The 15,505-nt window shown below is 50.4% G+C and overlaps 2 long non-coding RNA genes across 2 annotated transcripts in view; one reads left to right on the plus strand and one right to left on the minus strand.

Annotated features, from left to right (window-relative positions):
• Positions 1 to 15,210, plus strand: part of LOC108390734 (uncharacterized) — a 33,333-nt gene extending 18,123 nt beyond the window's left edge. Inside the window, exons 2-4 of the long non-coding RNA XR_005063061.2 lie at positions 7,809 to 8,159; positions 10,256 to 10,493; positions 11,336 to 15,210. This is a non-coding gene — a long non-coding RNA (uncharacterized lncRNA). The remainder of the gene's footprint in view (positions 1 to 7,808; positions 8,160 to 10,255; positions 10,494 to 11,335) is intronic.
• On the minus strand, positions 878 to 7,817 carry LOC118973615 (uncharacterized). The gene is made up of 3 exons (XR_005063060.2): positions 7,071 to 7,817; positions 1,482 to 1,681; positions 878 to 1,182 (listed from the first exon to the last, which is right to left on the minus strand). It is a non-coding gene; the product is annotated as an uncharacterized lncRNA (long non-coding RNA).
• Positions 15,211 to 15,505: the final 295 nt, after the last annotated feature.

Genomic DNA, 15,505 nt, shown 5'->3' on the forward strand with positions numbered 1-15,505 from the left:
TGACAGAAGCTTCCAGCAATGCTGGGTATCCTCCCCAGGGGGTGGTCCCATCGATGTGTGCCTTCGTAAAAATCCTTCCAGTTGCATATTTACAACTTGTGAGCTTTTCTGTGCCTATGCTATGCTTCGATTTAAAATTTCACTTAAAAATATACCTGTATCACTATTTACAATAGCCAAGAAATGGAAGCAACCTAAGTGTCCATCAGTAGATGAATGGATAAAGAAGAGGTGGTACATATGCACAATGGAATATTATTCAGCCATAAGAAGAAAACAAATCCTACCATTTGCAACAGCATGGATGGAGCTAGAGGGTATTATGCTCAGTGAAATAAGCCAGGCGGAGAAAGACAAGTACCAAATGATTTCACTCATCTGTGGAGTATAAGAACAAAAGAAAAACTGAAGGAACAAAACAGCAGCACAATCACAGAACCCAAGAATGGACTAACAGTTACCAAAGGGAAAGAGACTGGGGAGAATGGGAGGGTAGGGAGGGATAAGGGCGGGGAAGAAGAAAGGGGGTATAATGATTAGCATGTATAATGTGGGGGGTGGGGGCACGGGGAGGGCTGTGCAACACAGAGAAGACAAGTAGTGACTCTACAACATCTTACTATGCTGATGGACAGTGACTGTAGTGGGGTTTGTGGGGAGGACTTGGGGTAGAGGAGAGCCTAGTAAACATAATGTTCTTCATGTAATTGTAGATTAATGATAACAAAATTAAAAAAATAAAAATAAAAATAAATATATATATATACCTGTATCTTAAATTTAATTGGTAGACATCCAGGAAAATTAGCTTTCAGACTCAAAAATACACAAGTGAAATTAATGAGAATGATTGAAGTCCTATAAGATTCAAGGAGTTAATTATTTATTTTTAATAACTGAGTTGGAATTTGAGCTCTTGTAATTGGTTCGAGTACAGAGCAGAATAGCAGTAAAGCTGATGATCAGCACCCCCTATTGGCCATCGCAGTAAGTGCAGGACAAAATCCTTGCCGGAAATGAACGGAGCGCCCGGTGCCCGCTATGCAGGAGCCGCGGTGGCTTAGGGCTGCTGCTGCCCCTGCTCTGGGTCACGTCTCCGGGTGGATTCACACGTGGCGCTCGCTATGGCCGGGACTCCAGGACCTCGTGTAGATGCCATGCAGGATTCGTCTCTGCACCTGGCTTTTTGTTACACCTTTGTTTTAACCAGAGGCCTTGAGGGCTTCTCATAAACCCCGCCCGTCCCCGGCGCCTGATTCATAAGCGTCTCCCTGGTCTCTCTGGGGCTGACATCCGTATCCACTTTCTCCCTGTCTCTCGTTTCGGTGCATTTTGTTCTCCCTTTCCTGCTTCCTCCTCTTTCTTCCCATGACCATGACAGCTGAAGGGGACTTGCCGGGCTGGCCGGCGTATGGCCCCGAGGACTCCCTGCCTTGCCCCGGCTCAGAGACCCCAGAGGAGCTCAGAAGCGCCGCCCTTACCCCGAGGGCGCGGTGGCCGCCGTCTTCCCCAGGAAAGTGCCTGTGGGTGGAGCTGGCTTGAAGAAGGAGGCAGGATCACTGAGGCCTCTACGCGGTCATTGTCCCAAAGACTGGACAGGGTGGCCGGCTCTCGGGCCCTCCAAGGAGCGTGGAGGAGCGAGGGTCCTGGGTCGGTGCTCGGCCCGGTGGAGGGGAAGCTTCTAGAGGCCGGGCGAGAAGGGGACACCGAGGGGACAGAGGTCAGTCCGGTCCTGAGGGAGGGCAGGGATGCCCCTCTGCTGGGCCCTGTGCCTGCGGGCACTGCCCACCCTGGGCGGCCACAGTGACTACATGATGGGCACAGAGTGAGGGGCTGGCTGGGGCCGAGGTCCACCGGCGCTGCGAGCCCCCAGGGCCACTGCAGGACCTAAGGGAGGGGTAAGGAGCCCCCATGACATACATTATGGGCTGAATTGTGTCCCCCCCCCAAAATCTATGATCACGTGCTCAGCCCAGCACCGTGAATGTGACCCGATCTGGAGGAAGGTTTGGCAGATGTAATCAGGTAAGACGAGGCCATCCTGGGTGGGCCCTGATCCAATGTGTCCTTACAGAAAGGGGGAGACACAGAGAGACCGGCAGGTAGACAGGAGCCATGTGACAACGGGCAGAGACAGGAGCCATGCAGCCACCTGCCAGGGACACCCAGGACCTCATGACCACCAGAAGCAGGACGAGGCAAGAAGGACCCTCCCTACCGGCTGCGGAGGGAACAGGGTGCTGCCAAGGCCTTGGACTCAGGCTCTGGCCTCCAGAACCGTGAGAGATACATTCCCACTGTCATGGCAGCCCCAGGGCTGCTGCTGTGCCCCTGGGGCTCCCCGCCACGTGGGGCCCCCCACCACCCAGGGCTCCCCGTCACCTGGGGCTCCTGCCATGCTCTGCTAGTCGCCACACCTAGGAGGGAAAAGAGCATCTCTGAATGATTTGTGTCCATCACACGTCAACCTGGGATCGACCTTGACGTAGACTTGCATGTGGTAGAGAACAAAGAGACACGGGGAGAAGGCCAAGGCTGCCCGCATCTCTAACGCCTGGCCTGATCTCCCGAGAAGTCTCCCCAGAAGCCTGGGGCTGCGTTTCAGGGCATGCTGGCTCACTGCTCCTTGCCTGTTTGAATGAAAGATGATGGCGAGCAGAGCAGACAGAAAAGGGCCTCGTTGCACATGCTGGTGTCACACCAGGAAGGGACGGACCCCCAAGAGGTTTGAGTCCGAGCTCCATGCTTCCAAGATGTAAAAGCTGTAGGTTATTTAATCCTTCTGAACCTGCCTCCCCATAAATAAAGTGGGGTAATTTTTAGCACACAAGTTATTGTAAAGAAAAAAACAAACAATGTTCATGTGGCACCTGCCCCAGAGATGGTTCTGATTGTCGAGCACACAGAGGAAAATAAACATTCCCTTTTCCTGTGCGTCTCTCAGCCTACAAATCCCCGCTCACCGTGTGTCGTGCACGGCCATTGAGGAAATCTGCCAGGACAAGGGTAGCATCTCTCCTGCCCGTTTCCAGCTCAGGGTGCAAGGCAGCCTGTGCCACCCAAGGGACAGTAGGTTTGGGATGTTAAGGAGGAAGTTTACGTGGCATGATATACGTGGCATGCCAAGTGTCACAGGCTGAATTGTGTTCTAACCCCAGGACTTCAGAATGTAACAGCATTTGGAGATAAGGTCTTTAAAGAGGTAACTAAGTTAGAATGAGTCTGTAGGCAGAAACCGATCCCACATAGCGATGTCCTTACAAGAAGAAATCAGGAGACACACACACACATGGGGGTGGGAGGGGGTGACCACGTGAGGACACAGGGAGAGGTGGCATCTACACACCAAGGAGAGAGGCCTCAGGGGAGCCAGCCCCACCCACACCTTGACCTTGGACTCCAGCCACCAGATGGGGAGAGGGGGCCTGTCACTCCACCGGCCTGGAACGCTTGTCCACACCTGCGCTACTGCAGAAAGCTGTCACCAAGGAGGAGACACTACAGATGCTACTTTCAAATTATTTTCATGGAAGAAGCTGGATTTTTTTTAAATCTTTTCTTTAAACTTTGATTTATTCCACCTTGAGCTAAGTGTTTTCTTGTAGAATGAATTTCCTGAATGGTCCCTTTAGTTGTATAGACAGAAGACTGTTCTGCCGGAGGACTTACATGTTTTTTTTCTCTCAGTTAAGCCTTCTTTTCTTTAAATCTCAATTCTTTGACATGCAAACACACTGGAAAGGGGGCTGGAGCCAGTTTGTATGGGGCCCAGGGTTCTTTGGGGTGGAAAGGGCTTGGGATTCTGGTTTTTTCTGTTTGAGGTTTTATATCAATAGAAAATCCCCAAGGACTGTGTTGACTCTGAGTGAGAACCATGGGCAGGAAGGGACCCCGGCCCGAGGACAAGGCCACTCTGCAGTGGGGCAGTGTGAACTTCCATGTAGCAATGAGAGGCTGCGGCCACACCATCCTGAGGCAGCCACCCTGTTACTGTGGGCATGGACGGGGGGATGTCAGTGCGTGTGCATGTGTGTGTGCAAGTGTGTGGCTATATGAGACTGTATCTGTGTATATAAGTGTGTGCTTGCATGTGGGAGTGGGTATATGTGTGAGTGTGCATGTGGGAGTGTGTGTGTGTGCATGTGTGTGGGAGTGGCTGCATGCGGGTGTGTGCCTGTGTGTGAGTGTGTGTGTGCACAGGAGCCACACATAAGGAAGAGCTAACCACAAGGCCCTCGCCTGAAGCTGGTGCCATCAGGGAGAGGCCCCTCTCCCTGCCTCTGACCTTGGGAGCCCACTCCGGTGACCCTGCCGGTGGCCAGAGAGGCTGCGAGTGGGACCAAACAGCCGAGCAGTGGAACCAGCTTTCTGGCGGGGGTGACAATCCCCCGCGTTCTCTGCAGGAGGCCGGCTTCGGACTCACACTGGGAACAGAAACCCTGAGGAGGAGAGCCAGCTGTTCCTAGAAGTTCCCAGTAAGAGGACGGCTTGTGACCACCTGGTGAGGCAGGGTCCCCAGATGCCCCGCAGCCCGGCCTCCAGCCCACTGGACACGGAGCTATGACCTGCTGGTCAGCAGGGCCTAGAGCCCCGTGGCCCTGTCCTCACCACCAGCCAGTCACCCTCCAGGCTGCAGGCCCCTTTCCAAGTGGGTGAGCTCAGTTCGGAACAAAAGGGAAGCACCCGCGGGCACCCTGGGCATCCTTAAGCTGACGCTAGCTCTGAGCAGGGCCCCAGGTGCGTCCCTGTACACTTACGACCCACCTGTCCTGCCGCCCCTGCATCCCAGGGCCTCCCCCTGTGTCCTGTAGCCCTCCCACAGCTCGGCCTCTTCACACACCAGCACCCACCACATACATGTGCACACATTGCACACACGTGCACACACACCCAGCACCCCTGCTGCAGCACAAATGTGTGCACACACACGCACACCCCAGCACCCCACTACACATGTACATGCTCACACATACACATGCTCAAATGCATGCACACATAGGCAGACACATACATACTCAAACACATCCTAAAACCTGCACTCCACACACACGTGCACACACATGCATGTGTACCCTCACCCTGCACATGCACACATGTGTGTATGCATGCCCTCACTCCGCACACATGTATACGCACATGTATGTCACACACACACACCAGAAGCTCTGTCATTCCTCCTCTGCACCACGGCCTCTGGTGTGGAAAGTGAGTTCACTTTCTCCATCTTATATGTATTTTGAGCATTAAATTCTATTCCCAACAGAGAGATGAAGCTAAAGACTTTCCAGAAACTCACATATTAAATAGCAAAGTAGAGACCATGAGTACAAAGTGCCTCAGATCCATCTTGTATACTTTGCATTTTATCATATCATTGCTCTATTTATGTGAGTCATGACAAGAATTGGCCTCTTCTTGTGAACAACAGACATGATTTCCTATTTTATAGTCAACTCATATGTACAAAAGTGACCAAGGTGACCCACTTCTCCTCCATCTTGTCCTATGTAAACTGAGAGAAGTTAAACTTAATGATACTAGACCACATTTTATGTCATCTTAGGCAAGTTACTACTCCAGTTTTCAGTTTATCATAATGTGAGCTGGCCGGGTGTGCTCTGGTTTTGACTGCAGAACTGAGAGTATCTTGGAGATTTTCCCCAAAAATATCAATTTCATAGTTGATTTATAATGAAGTTACAGGACTATTCATAGATTGGAGAAGTTTGTCTGTAATAAGTGAAGAGATAAAATGGGATGGTTTCATTTTTATGAGACAAGAAATATTAAATAAAGTAATATTTTAAAAGATATTAAGTACTGTAAAATAATAAATAAAAGAAATATTAGCTAAACTTGCCATCCTTCAGCTTAAAATTCCTGTTTACTCCTGGCAAGGCAGTAAGATGAGACGAGAGAGCATGACCTCCGTCTCAGCCCCGAGCCGCGCCCTGCGCGATAAGTCACTGCCGTGCATACTGCCCCCTAAAAACACCGGGTGATGCCCCGAGGAGAGGTGCCAGAAGGAGGGAACACGGGATCCCAAGTGAACGAGCCATTGAGAAAGAGCCCCACGTGTTCTCGGGTGCCCTGATGTAGCCAGCCATGGGTGGGGACTCGGTGAGGAACCCAGAAACATGGGTGCAAGGGTGAGGCGCCCAGGAGGGCGGAAGGGCAGCCCTGCAACAGCACAGCCGTGAAGATCTCGGCCTGCCAGGGCTCTGGAGATGCGGCAGATGCTTCCCTTGCCCGTGGCCTCCGTGGGGATGACGCAAGCGTAGACAAGACAAGGTGGAAGCAAAGCCAGGATGAGTGCTCAGACCCGAACTGCCAGCCCCAGCCGCAGGTAAAACGGTGGCAGCCCATGCCCGTTCACCAGCCTTTTCAAAACACCATAGCTCTTTAGATGCCCTCCACTCCCCAACCTGTTGCAGACCCGTTCTGGGCATGGCCGTGTGCTGGGGACACCCAGTTGGAGACTCGACCAGTGGCTGAGCTTGGCCATTGCAGTCATGCCTCCCAAGGCAGGGCGGGGCTGGGGACCCCCTGGGCCCACTAGGAGAGAGGCCTGAGCCAAAATTCCAGTGACCCCCTGACCTCCATAAGCCCTCCTCTGACAGGTGGCCCCAGCAATGTCCAGGGTCTCCTGGAATTAGTGTCAGCTCAGAGCGAGAGCCCAGGAGTCCCCCAAAGCCTGGCTGTTTCCCTTTCCCAGTGCAGTCACCCTGGTAAGAGGCTCTGTTCTCTGCAGGGAAGGCTGGGAAAAGGGGAAAAGCTGCACATTTTTGGTGGCTTGCCAAGGCTCTCCCTGAAGGCCCCTCCCTTCCAGGGGTCTCCTTCCCGCCCCCCATGTACTGAGCTTCGTCTAGTATTCTATGTACTGAGCTGACTACAGTGAAGCAAAATATTTTTTCCTATCATTTAACTTATCTTTGGCTGTGAATAATGGGAAACCTAACGGTTTAAGCAATTAGAGTACCTATTATTTTATGTAGTTAGAGGCCTACACTCAGTTCAGATTGGTTCAGCAGCTCCAGGTCACTGGAGACACTAATCGATGTGCTTCTTACCTCTGCTGCTTTTAAGGTTAATGTCATTCAAGATGTTTCGTCTTGTGGCCAACAGATGCCCATCACTGGTGATTAGGCCACCACGATTCCCTGTTCAGATCCGGCGAGAGAAGGGAAACTCCCCAGAACTGCTGAGCAATCCCCGCAGTGGCCCGAATTAGCCCGGTCACACCTGATCATGGGCCAGCTTTATCAGGGAGAAGAGAATTACAGGTTCCCCCCGATATCCAAACAAAAGTGGAGAGTTCCTATGAAGCCTTTTGTAAACTGAAATGGTGTAAAGCAAAGGGTATCCCCCAGCTCCTGATAGGCTGATGCTTTTGTTGTAAAAGCGAAAATCCTCTTCTGATTTCTTTCATCTAGCGAAGACGGATACTCGTGCAGTCTTTTGTGACAGTGAAAAGGCAGAACACGAACTTACGGAAAGTGGGGGATGACCTGAACCGTTATCTCCTTCAGTCGTTGGTTCTCAGCTGTGCCTGCTCTTTAGAATTACCTAGGGAACTTTTAAACCCCTTAAAATCCGTGTTGAATCTAAGATTAAACCAGGGCAAGGGGGAGATTTGATGGAAACCAGGAAACACTTGCCGAAAAAAGTTATTCCACCTGAGATTTTTTTTTTCTTCCCCGACCAAAAAAAAAATCACCTCCAGGTTGCTAATAATATAATACTGGATCTAGATCTTTACAGTGGAAAAAACCCTAAATCAATTCTATATTATGACTCCCTATTCACAGGGTGGACAGTTCCATGGAACAGATGGTTGAAGTGGCTCTGGATTCGAGACCGCTGGTGCAGACCGGGACCCGGGACAGCTGGTCTGTGATGCACGCCCACCTGCACCCGTCCGGCAGCCTGAGTGAGCGCCTCGGTGGGCTGGGGCTCCCGCTGCTTCCTGCTGAACCGGTGTGTCCATCACAGCTCACCCGCCACCATGGAGAGGCCCCAACTGGAATGGGCCTCAAGAAAGAACCACTGACCCTTTCAAACGGGCCATACGTGGTACCATGTAGCATGAGTGGCACTACTGTTACTGCGGGATTTGTCATTCAGCAAACAGACTCTCATCAGAGAAACAACTGTTAATGGTGAGCAAATCTATTTTAAGAGTGGGAGAATGAATCGGGGGTGGCAGGAGCATTTGCAGTGGACGTGGCTACCTAGACGATCTGCATGCCCGCTCTCTCATGCAGTTCGTGTTTGAGAACTGCGACTTCATTGCAAGACCGTTACAACGTAGTCACAAATGTTACCCATGGCATCCACAGAGGGTGAGCACTCACATGGGAAACAAAACCGTGTCTGGGGCGATGGCCCCGGTGAGCCTTTGATGATGTCACGGCGGCCACGGCAAGCGTGAAGCACACGCTGATGGACGGGAGGAGGCTCGGAGCACTTTGTATTCATTGTAGATGAAAATCTTTAAACAGGTTTGAACGCTGATCAAGAGATGACCGGATATATAAAACTATACCCTCTTTCAAAATTAAACCTCCTGTCAAAGGTGATACATGTAAATTCATCTCATCTATTCAATGATTTGTTCAGAGTTCTAGTTTCTGTTTCCAGATTCCAAATCATTGGCTTTACAGAAACGAACAGGACTTTGTCTTAACCGCCGTAGTTGCCGTTTGTCGGGGGAGGGAGGACATGAAGCGCAGGATTCAGGGGCGGCAGCCGCACAAAGGCCTCCGACACACAGCGGCGTCACTGGAGCTGTGCAGTCCTTGTGAGGCCGGGACAAGACCTGAACGTGCCCAGGCGGGCGCGGGGCCAGCTCATTTCTCACCCTGTGCCTAACAGGAAAAAGAAGGTCAGGGCAGCCGTACTGGCCATGCCCAGCCATACTGTCTGTCCCAAAGGCCGCTGGCCCACACATGTCCTCCTGGTTGCCTGGGCTCCCAGGCGTCTGGGGGGAAGGCATGGGGACCACAGAAATCTTGGTCAGCCCTGCAGCCCGGGAGCCAGGCCAGGAAGCCAGCCTCACAGGCGGCAGAGAGCCCTTCCAGGGACTCCTGTTCACCAGGACGTGTGGTTTCTCTGCACTGGGCCAGGGGGCCACCCTTCCATGGAGGTTTCTCCTGGAAATGGCAGTTGTGGGGGTGGGCAGCACAGAGTCACTGTCCCAACAGCTGAATGTGGTCGGGCCCCGGGTGGCAGCTGTGCTGGGCTTGCGTGTCAGGACCGGTGCTGTCGTGGCAGTGCCGGCAGAGCGCGCAGGATGGAGGTGTGCAGCCTCAAGACCTCGGAGCAAAGGGGGCTGGAAAACACACCGGGGCTTCAGCCAGAATCGCAGCTGGCAGCATACGGCACGCTAAGCTCGCCTGGCTGGTGCAGAGTGGGAAGCGATGGCAGGTCGGGGCAAGGGGTGGCCAGCGGAGCAGGGCTGGAAAGCATTTTGCGTCCAAGAAAATGAAAAGTCATCCAGAGAAACGGTTGGACAAGCAGAGGCACTGCAGGGAGGGAGAAGGTTCTGAGCCGGTAAAAAGAGGGAAATCACAGGAATCCGCAGTGTAAATGTGACAAATCTGACCCGAGGCCTCCATACTCCGGGCCGCCTTCCCTACCAACACCATCACACACTGCATAAGTCAGCAGCGGGCACACTAATAATATCTGTTTAGAATGGGGTGTTTTCTTTATTATTCAAGCCCCCAAATCCAGATGCTAAAGAATATGGGCCCGTATTTCCAGTAGCTTCCTCTACATTGTTACTAAGTAGAGCTCTGACCTCACTCAGGCCCCCAGAGGGATGAACCTGGGGGACACTGTCCCAGCAGCAGACACAAAGCCCTCGCTGCACAAATACAAAAATGTTTTCTTTACAACCCCATCTTTTTTTGCACAGTTGCTATTTTTAACATTTTTTATTGAAATAAAGTTTATATACAATATTATATTGGTTTCACAACCCCATAACCATTTTTACACATTTTTTAAAGTCTAAAAACAAGTCACTGAACTGTAACTGCTGACTTCTTTCATTCAGTGTTGTACTTATTTCAGTCTCTATCTCTAGGCAAATGAAACAACGTGGCTCGTGTCAGACTTTCCCCAGAGCTCCTCACGCTTTTTTTTCTCTTGTTCAGACATCTCACAGTTATCCTCACCGTGCATATAGCTGTATTCCTAGACCCTGATTCTTTCCTGAACTCAATCGCTTCCATTTCTACTTGTTTTCTAGGCCTGTCCATCTGGCTTCACTCAGCAGATGAGAATTTATGAGTTCTTCCCACTGGGATGGACAGGTTCACAGGACTCAAATCTGAACGGATGGCCTGTCAGCCATGGCGTCCATCCAAGGAGGAAATTGGGCTCCGGTCAGGACAGAACCCGTATAAGGCATTCCAAGTGGAAGGCATTTCATTCAGGGAATTGCTCACACAGCTGACCGAAAGCTAAAGTGTGTCAAAAAGGAGAAGGTAAGACCGGTGACTGCAGGAAGCATGCAAAGCCGGGGAGCAGAGAGAGGGGGTACATGGGAGCCAGAGTAGGTGTGGCAGGCTGGGCTCTGCAGGGTGGTCATGCGGGAGCCCCGACACTGGAAGCAGCCCTCGCCCCGGGCCTCCCGACCCCTCACCTCTGGGAGAACCAACAGGGTGTCCTGAGCCTGTGGGGACGCACCCCCCCCCACCCCCCCGTCACAGCAGAGCAGCACAGGGTGGTCAGAGGCGAGGCTGGGTGAGGATGGACACACACGGCTCCCAGGGCCCTTTTTATGGCTTCCTCACCCCAGTGACCAGCACCCAAGTTCTTTAGGAAGCAAGCATGGAGCTGCCTGCTCACTCACACCCGGGAGCAGCCAAATCGCAGCGACTTGCACTTGTGCCTTCTTAGTCCCATTAAGGGGGCTGAGAAGCACGGTTAGGAGGTGAAATAGCTCCTGTTCCAGCTCAAAATAAGGAAAGAAAAAAAAAAGAAAAAGCAGCTCTCAGGTAGACTTCAGTTACTGTGAATCAATATACAGTTTCTCTCTGGTATTTTGAAATACTGAAAAAGCCTGGAAGACCTTTTATAAGGACCCAAAAGACATCTAGTGGGACCAGGATTGATAAACACCGTCCTAGGTTTTATTCTACTCATCTATTAAGTTAGCAAACTACTGAAAGTCTACTTACTGAAATGCCCCACTGGGGATTCAGTTGTTTCCCAAAGGGCCACCCCCTGTCTCCCTCCCACTGTGAAGCCGGTGTCGGGAGTGACTTGAATGCTTTTTTGCACATGGTCTGGGTGCAGGCTGTACCTGCGATCTCCTGCTCCACAGGCCTTCTTCGTGGCCTTGACACTCCTTCATCAGGGGAATATGGGCAGACTTTGAGCCAGTCCTGCCCCCGAGAGTGTGGCCACAGCGATGCCCTGCGACTCCTGAGGCTGGATGACACGGTGGGTCATGCATCTCCACCCCGCGTTCAGGACCCTCGCTTTGGAACCCAGCCTCCCTGCCCTGCGGAAGCCCAAACTAGACCCCATGTTCAAGCCTGGCTGAGTTCCTGCACATCCAGCCTGCACCTCACCTTTATTTAAGCCGTCTGTGTTTTGTACACTGATCGGGCTGTAGTAACTGTTTCCCCAGGTACAAGAGAGTCATTCTGTCCTTCTCCCAGAGTGATTTAGTAGTTTCAGACCATCTCTAGCTACGTTCTGTAAGCAGAAGTCAGTTAGAGACCATGAAAGAAAAGAATGTGATGTGGTCTGATCTCTACTGCTTAATGACAGGAGAATCAGCAATATTTTAAGTTGGATTCTAATCAAATTTTAATTATATAAGCAATCCATACACCACTCACATAAGTCCATTTAAAATACACTTTAATTATGTAATTGCATTTAAAAGCAAGCCCTCTAAAACAAAAACATAATAGATAAAGCTAATGCTCCACTTGAACACCCACACTCTCCTGTTCCTGCTTCCCCATAGGGGACAGTCCCCAGTTTGATACGGTCTCTGCAGACCTCTTGTGCATTTACATGTGTGTGTTCTCGCAGAAAATGCGTGCTGTGGCTAAACTATGCAGTTTCATTTTGTGGGGGTTTGGGACATAAACAGTGACACGCCAGAGGGTTTTCTACACCATCCTTCCCCGCTTGGTCTCTGTAACCACACACCAGCCCCCTTTCTGCTTTCGACAGCCCTGTACCTGTACAGGGCCTGGGGGTCAGCAGCTCGCGCGTTTATGTAATGGGCTTGGCGTTCCTGTGTCTCCTTCTCTCCTCAGCTTTGTTCATCTGAGGCCATTTCTGGGTGGTTAAGAGAAAATAGCTAACTGTATTGCATTCCCCAAGCTGGCCCTCTCTTACGTGTTCTCTGTTGGGTATGTTAGGGTTGGAGCCCTCTTTACTGCACTTTGTGCTGTCACGTGAAGAGTATTTCTCAGCACATTTGGTCAGTTATTACCAACATATGGAAAAGCTATTTATTTGATTCTGTTGATCATATTTATCATCTTGCTAATTTTGGGATTAATGGTAAATGCTAACTGGGGACTAGATAGGAGTAATCTTATGGGATGTATTACATAATATGCAATGCCTCAGTGTGATTTTCCTGATTTGATACTTAATTGTTGTACAGGAGAAAGCTATTATTTGTAAAAAAAAAAAAAAATACATTATGAAGCATTGGGAAATGGTGGGAGTATCGTGACCTCAGTTCATTCCCAAGTGATTGAGGAAAAAAATGTTTTACTGTATGTACTGTTACTTGCAAATTTTATCTAACTTTAAGATTTTTTTAAAGTTTATTTTAGAAAGTATTTGGAGGTGCTTGCTGCTAAGGAAGCCAAGACGTAAACAGAAGGTAGGAATGAAAGGGTTTAGCCAAGAGGTCTTAAAACACATGTGACTGTGATGGTGACCAGTGCAGGCAATGGGAACGTCTGTGGGCAAGGGGGCCGCTTGCTGGTTTAAGTGTCTGTACAGGCCTGGGGAAGTCAGCTGGTTCCTGGACGAGAATGGCCGTGCGCTCACCCCGGAACCCCTCCGGTGAGGCTGTCAGCCCAGTGATGGCATCTGGTTGTGCTCTTTCATCGCTGCCTTTTCCACATGACCTTTCTGGGAGTCTGAATCCATAATCGGCTGCCAAAACCGATTATCGGGTCTTGGTCTCAGCTGAACTTAAAAAAAAACAGTTTGCAAATGCTCTTCCCAGGGCAGGCACTGGACAAGTCATTTTTTGAGCCCCTTCCTATTCTGTGATTCTGGATACCAAAATTAGGTAATGAGCACCTTGGGAATATGAATTCCGGTCAGCCTCTTCCCCTCCCCCATCCACCTGCTCTGAGCAAAGAGATGGGAAGAGAACTTCACACTTGAACCAACTTAGCTTTCCGGGCAGCGGATTTAAGGGGAAGCTTTAAATAGTAGCAGCTGTTGCCTTCTCAAAGAAGTTTCTGGGAATATGTCTACTTGTTCAAATATTGTTTGGGGATTTTCTTTAACAGCATTCTACTAAATATTGAACAGTAAGCTCATAAGTCAGTGGTCACATATGCAGAATTGTACATCTTTCTTACACATTGAGCAAATGAACATACAAATGGACAATGGCCAGACCAGATTTAACAGCAGACCTCTGACCAGCAGCCTGCAGTGCTGCCCAGGAAGCCAGTAAACCACCCGGGCAGCCAGCCCCTTCTCCACAGTAAACCACCCAGGAAGCCAGCTGCTCTAAGTCAGATGTGCAAGAGCCAGGTGACTATCTCTGGTCACAGTCCGGGAAGGGCTAGACAGTAACTTCTGAAATAACAAGGGCTAGACAGTAACTTCTGAAATAACAAGCCCCAAACGGCCAGGGCCTGAGCAATAATTTACAGCTTTCCTCACTTCTGGCCTCGCTTCCAACCGAGGGCCCACCAGAGAAAGCCACACGTACACCCTGACCAGTCACACGGGACACCTGCCTCTAGCTGACCGCTCCAGCGCCCCCAGGCTGGCAGCCTCCCCCAGGGGCCCTGCAGCGGCCCCTTTGTCTGCTCTAAGCTCACCCCGCCCCCGCCTGCCCTGAGTCTCTGCCACATGCACGTGACGGTGGCCATCGCCCTGCTCCAGCGAGCCCTGAATCAACAGCCTTTCTTTTCTAATTGGGGTAGTATTCACTAAGTTCCACATTTCAGCACACACATTATCCCGCCTGACCCTTACAAAATCCCACATGAAGGGTGAAGCAAGCGTCCTTCCATGTCCTTAAAGACACCAACTTCAAAGGACCCACCTGAAGCAGCTCAAGGTCAAGGTCGACACCAGAATTAGGGCATCTGATTTTTCATTCTGGCTCCTTTCCAAGGTGCTGCTTGATGTCCATTATTATTTAGCCTACACTGAAAATCAAGATTCTTAAAGATAATTTAACAGGTGTCTTTTTGAAGTTTTCATTAAATTTTGTACAGGGTCTCCAACACCACCACAAAGATTCTTCCTGACACGCGGCCAGTAGAGTAACCCGCATTCCCCCAAGGAGCTGAGTAACAGACGAGCAGGAGTTAAGACTGGCCAGAAATTCAGGGAAGGATGTTTCTGGTAATAATCCCTTCTAGGGAGGCCCTGGCCGCACTTGGCCCCGTGGGCGCCCCAACTTTCCCCGAGTGCTGAGGTTCATCAAGGTACTTTCCCAGGCAGAGGCTGCTCCAATCTCCAGCCTGACTGCGGATCTCCAACATCCAACCATGAGCCAAGCACTTCCTCCCTCCAGAGAAAGTTCTCCTGTCAATTCAGTTGGGTGAGCTTGCTGACCACACGCACTGTAGAAAGGACACTTAAGGGTGTAAGCTGTCCTTCCTCCCATTAAACTCAGTGTCCCACATGAAAAACATAGATAATCATTACAGCATTAGATCGAACCATCTTTGTCTGCCACCTGAGAACACCTAGGGTGCCACTGATGTGCTACAGGGCTGCAAATCCCTAGACTGTAGGTGGCATTTGGCATGAAGGTGCATTTTCTAGAGAGAAGTTCCGTTATTTTTTAAAGGACAGGTTTTTTTTTTTAAGTATAATCATGACTCTCATATAAAATGTAAAATGAACACCATCAAAGGTTCTCTTTAAGAAAGATAGGTACCAAATGATTTCCCTCATTTGTGGAGTGTAACAGCAAAGCAAAACTGAAAGGAACAAAACAGCAGCAGACTCACAGACTCCAAGAAGGGCCTAGTGGTTACTAAAGGGGAGGGTGGGGGAGGGCGGGTGGGGAGGGAGGGAGAAGGGCATTGAGGGGTATTATGATTAGTACACATGGTGTGGAGGGGTCACGGGAAAGACAGTGTAGCACAGAGAAGACAAGTAGTGACTCTGTGGCCTCTTACTACACTGATGGACAGTGATTGTAGTGGGATATGAGGGGGGGACTTGATAATATGGGTGAATGTAGCAACCACAATATTTTTCATGTGAAACCTTCATAAGAGTATATATCAATTATACCTTGATAAAAAATTAT

Source organism: Manis javanica, chromosome 9 (assembly GCF_040802235.1).
Source record: "Manis javanica isolate MJ-LG chromosome 9, MJ_LKY, whole genome shotgun sequence".
Classification (NCBI taxonomy): Eukaryota; Metazoa; Chordata; class Mammalia; order Pholidota; family Manidae; genus Manis; species Manis javanica.